This window comes from Heterodontus francisci, unplaced genomic scaffold, assembly GCF_036365525.1.
Source record: "Heterodontus francisci isolate sHetFra1 unplaced genomic scaffold, sHetFra1.hap1 HAP1_SCAFFOLD_61, whole genome shotgun sequence".
Lineage (NCBI taxonomy): Eukaryota > Metazoa > Chordata > Chondrichthyes > Heterodontiformes > Heterodontidae > Heterodontus > Heterodontus francisci.
Window position 1 is genome coordinate 9,021,448 of NW_027141441.1, and position 5,835 is coordinate 9,027,282.

A 5,835-nucleotide genomic window follows, 5' to 3' on the forward strand; every position below is an offset into this window, starting at 1 on the left:
CCCAGAAAGAGCCCCAATTATCCAGGAAACCAAAACCCTCCCTCCTGCACCATCCCTGCAGCCACTTGTTCAACTCCTCTCTCTCCCTATTCCTCGCTTCGCTATCACGTGGCACGGGCAACAACCCAGAGATAACAACTCTGTTTTTTCTCGCTCTAAGCTTCCACCCTAGCTCCCTGAATTTCTGCCTTAAATCTCCATCTCTCTTCCTACCTATGTCGTTGGTGCCTATGTGGACCACGACTTGGGGCTGCTCCCCCTCCCCCCTAAGGATCCCAAAAACATGATCCGAGACATCACTATCTAAAATCGCATACAGTTTCAGACTGAGATACAGTATTTATTCCATTACTGCAAACTGAGCTACTTGTTTCGCAGAAGTTCTAAATACTGAACAAGTCTGGTCTCTTTTGTTTGGAAAAGAGGAAGCTGAATGATCACCGAATAGAAGCACTGAATTATATGAAAGGATTTGATAGGGTAGAGGTAGAGATATTTCCCATTTGTGGTGGAGTCAAAAGCTGTAAATATGAAATAGTCAGGAATAAATCAAATAATTAATTCAGGAGAAACTTCTTTACCCTGCTTTGGACCTGGTTAGAATCTGGAACATGCAGCACTTGGGTTGATGAGAATTGTTACATTTAACATCAAATTAAATGATTGATAAATTAAATATGAGGCAGAAACGATTTGAGGGATTTGCAGATACAATTAGAGGAGGTAAGGTGGGAGGAGGCTCATGTGGAACCAGCAGCACTTGGGCAGAATAGCTTGTCTCTGTGTTGTAAATTCTATGTAATTGTGTGTAGGATGAATTCTGAAATACAAACTATCCCAGAGATTAATGATTTCTGAATGCATCCCACACATAGAGTACCAGAGACTGACAGACACTGAACAAAACTCACACTTATCGGCAGTACCAGAAACTGACAGATTCTGAATAAAACCCACACTTATAGGCAGTACCAGAAACTGGCACATACTGAATAAAACCCACACTCATAGGCAGTACCAGAGACTGACGGATGTTAAATGAGCCCAGATTCAAAGGTTTACAGTGGCAGAGAGGTACAACAGCAATCCTACTCTCACACACAGTACCAGAGGCTGACTGATACAGAATGAATCACACAGTTACATACTGCAACAGAGACTTATTGGCAGTGTCTGAATCCTAAGCTCACAAACAGAATTAGAGACTGACTGACGGCAGCATGAATTCCACATTCTCTTTCAGTAACGGAAACTGACAGATCGCCACAGATAAAGAATGATTCTTACTCTAAGGTACGGGACAACAGGCTCACTTATTTGGCACAGGGTCATCACTCATGTTTGAGCTAACTAAATGCAATAACAGCTCGTCTTGTTTCTTAGTATTTCTAAATCCCATCTGTCCAACAAAAGCTGAACAATTATTGCAGGTTGTGTCTGACTGTCTGATCTGTAAACTGCACTATATCACAAATTGCTGACGTTTTCTAGCTAAAAGTGAGAAATGCAACATAGGGGCAGAAATTGACATGGTCTGTCAGTGTTAAAGAAGCAGGTAATGTGAGGTAATAGATTTTTGTCTGTAAGTGCTACACTGATATTGCTTCATATATTTATATTGAAAATAAAGATAATTGATTCGTAATAAAGGCTGTCTTCGTTGATCCGATGATTGTAAATGTGCCCTGTTATATTTTACCAGTATTTACCATTGACCAGTATTTCTGTCTGTTTTTTCAGGATAGTATTTACATTACTTCAAATAAAGAATACATAACTACGCAAAGAACTGAGCAGAATGCTGAAAACTTCACAGCAAACAGTTAAAATAGAAAGCGATGAAATACAGAAAGATAAAAGCTAAAATACTGAAAACACTCAGCCAGTCCGGAAACAACTGTGGAGAAGTGAAGCTCGGGTTAATGGTCCAGTTCTGCGACCCTTCAATAAACCTGAAACGTTGCTCCTACCTTCCTCTCTCCACAGATGCTGCGGGAAGTGCTGAGTGTTTCCAGAATCTTCTGTTATTATCCAGATTTCCAGTGTGTGCAAAAAGTCTCTTTTTGAATAAAATATTCCCTGGGAAGGAATTGTAAGATTTAGGTTCTGTGTTCACAGATACACAAAGAAGCGGGTCGAGCTCATAATGTCGAGCTCATAATAGTTTATTAAGAAGCAACAGTTTAAATATAATATTAAGAAGTAACAGTTTATATATGAACAGTTTAATTATGGTAATGCATAAGCCAAACAGACAGAAAAGACAAACGACCCGTAACAGATTGAATGGATGACCGGTCCCGGATCATACAGTGGGGAAGAACAGTGTTGACAGTCTCCCCGACGATGAGGCAGGTGAGGTGTTGGTGTCCTCAGTCTTCTTGAGCCAACCAAAGTGTCAATCTGAAGGCGACTCTTTCCCTCCCGAGCACCCAAAAAAGTGGCTCAACTTAGAGAGGCCGGAATGTGAGAAACTGCTGAGAATAAGGGACCCTCGCAGCCAGGACACATTTCCCGGTGGATTTTCCAATAGAAACTGCGACTGGAGAGAGTCTTTGGGAAATGGAATTCCTGAATGGAGTGAAAGAGTTAGTGATTGGTTTGTAGATGTTAAATCTGATTGGATGGCTGAAGAGACCAATTGTAGTATTACAATATAAAACCGTTGTGACATCATTGCCAATCGCCCAATCACAATCTTAACTTTCCCCCATCCCTCATTTGCATAGAGCTGTGGGATTGTCTATTTAATCCGCACTCGGAAGGGGTTTGGTTTATTTCTGTGTCTGAAATTGAATCTGAAAATGCCTGAAGAGAAGCAAACAGCTGCTAAGAAGGGCGCCAAGAAAGCCTTAAATAAACCGTCAGCAAAGGGCGGCAAGAAGCGGAGAAAGTCGAGGAAGGAGAGTTACTCCATCTACATCTACAAAGTGATGAAGCAGGTTCACCCCGACACCGGCATCTCCTCCAAGGCCATGAGCATCATGAACTCGTTTGTGAACGATATTTTAGAGCGCATCGCGGGTGAGGCTTCCCGCCTGGCCCATTACAACAAGCGCAGCACCATCAGCTCCCGGGAGATCCAGACCGCCGTGCGCCTGCTGCTGCCCGGGGAGCTGGCCAAGCACGCCATGTCGGAAGGGACAAAGGCGGTGACCAAGTACACCAGCTCCAAGTAAAACTGCACAATGGACTGAAAAACATCCCAAACACAACGGCTCTTTTAAGAGCCACCCACAATCTCTCTGAAAAGCTACATCATCTCAATGGTATCGATTTGTTTTTTTTTATGAAGAGTCTGGAACTTTCTAATTGCCTTTCTGATCTCTGTTTTAACCCCATGGATTCTGGGTGATTCACTTTCACTGTTGAGATCTTTGTGTCTCTACTTATTAATGCCGTGTAAATTAATTACTGATCACTGACCCCAAGTGCGCTTGGATCTCGGACGCGTTCATATTCGACCCCTTTCCTGTATCTCGTTAATAAAAGCTGACAGATCAGTTCTCAGTCACTTGTTTCCCTTGTTCAAGCTCGGCCTCAATAATTAATAAGTACATTATCTGGAAACCCCGCTGTTGTAGGAACCCTCAGTCTCACATTTCAACACCTGACAGTAAAAATCTTCTCTCCGCTTTTGTCTCCCACAAATAGGTTCAATCTAGAATCAGTGATGCGGTATCTTGACAAAGATTGATCTGAATTGTGTCAGCTTGCAGAATGCTGTGAATGAGACTTTCTGCCTCCGCTTACAGACTGTTTCAAAAAGGACTGAGAATAAACCCGAATAGATACCGGATTGTAAAAGTGTATCTGGAACTTGTGACAAAGTGTAGAATAATACAAGAGGAGAAAGATTTTAAATTTTTTTGCTGTAAAATGAAATTGCCTGTTAATGCGATATTCTATATTGAAGCTGCTCCTTGTTTTACAGATATATTAGCGGGCTTTTCAAATTAAAAAAATCGGTTGGAGTCTGACAATTTAGCGCCGTTATTTTCCGCCGTTATTCAGCGTGGAATCTCCGGATTGGTGAATTAAGCAGCTCTGGGATTGGAAACATGAACCACATCATGAGATGCAGTAACAGAGTGACCAATCAGCAGCCTCCACCACTAACATCCCAGCCCAGAGGGACCAATGTCAGCGGATTTCAGCATTCTTTGTGAAAGTATTTGTGAGATTGTGGCCTGAGCAGACTGCGAAAGTCATTTGGCAGAATACCTCATCACCAGAACTTTCAAACAAGCACCAAGATGTAGCTTGGCTGGTGGTGAGAAGAGCCCTCCCCGTCAGATCCTTCCTGCATGCCCGAAGTCTCACCCCCTCCACACAATGCCCTCGAGGTGGCTGTGGTGGGGAAGAGATGGTTGCCCAACTCCTCCTGGAATGTGTCTTTGCAAAGCAGGTGTGGAAAGAGATGCAATGGTTTTTGTCGAGGTTCATCCCAAGCAGCTCTGTAGCACAGGGGTCTGTGCTCCACGGGCTGTTCCCAGGGACGCACACCGAGATAAACATCAACTGCTGCTGGAAGACTATCAATTTGGTGAAAGACGCCCTTTGGTCTGCACAAAACTTGCTGGTCTTCCAGCGCAAAGAGTTGTCCAGGACCGAATGTTGCGGACTGGCACATTCCAAGGTCCAGGACTACGTGCTGAAGGACGCACTAAAGCTTGGGGCAGCCGCAGCAAAGGCTCAATGTGGAAAGATCACAGTGTAAGGTCCCCCCAGCAAAGTGAACGGAGGGGCTGGACCAATGGGAAACCCCTCAACTGTATCCAGAAAATATTTGGTTTGCTGTAAAATGTACATAGCATGTAAAATGAAATGGAAGGGTTGTGAGGCAACTCACTCCTGTATTGAAATAAACTAATCTCATTTGCACTCCTTGTATTTTTCGACTTTGTGCTTTTTGGAACTGTTTGGTAATCTATTTTTTTTATAGTTTTTTATGAATAAAGTATACTTTGGAAATTTAAAAAAAGTGTCTGGAAGAGGGGCAGCCACTGCAAAGTCTCAATGAGGTATAAACACTGTGTAAGGTTCTCCCACCAAAGTGAACTGAGGGGCTGGACCCATGGGAAACCCCTCGGGCTGTATACACTGAATATGGGTTTGCTGTAAAATGGAAGGGTTGTGAGGAAACTCACTCCTGCATCAAAGAAAACTGATTTCCTTTGCACTTTTTGGGATGTCAACTTGGTGTTATTTTGAACTGTTTTGTACTGTATTTTTTTACAGATTTTTATGAATAAAGTATATTTTGGGGGAAAAGAGGAAGAAAAAAAGACCAGCGGGAAAGCTCGGGCCAGGGCCAAGGCCAAGTCTCACTCCTCCCGGGCTGGACTGCAGTTCCCGGTGGGCCGTGTTCACAGGCTCCTGAGAAAGGGCAACTATGCTGAGCGTGTGGGTGCCGGAGCCCCGGTCTATCTGGCTGCTGTGCTCGAGTATCTGACCACTGAAATCCTCGAGCTGGCCGGTAACGCGGCCCGGGACAACAAGAAGAGCCGCATCATCCCCAGGCACCTGCAACTGGCCGTCCGCAACGACGAGGAGCTCAACAAGCTGCTAGGAAGGGAGGCCATCGCTCAGGGCGGTGTGCTGCCTAATATCCAGGCCGTGCTGCTACCCAAGAAAACCAGCGCTCAGAGCTCCCAGAAAAAGTAAAGCGGCCAAAATGTCATCTAATAAACCAAAGACTCTTTTCAGAGCCACCCACAGTCTCTGTGAAAGGGTTGGTTACTGTCAGGAGGGAGTCAGAGATGGAGTTATTGTAATGGTGCATTGACCAGTTTCACATCTGTCCAGGTGTGTTTTCCGTTCCCTCTCTGGATT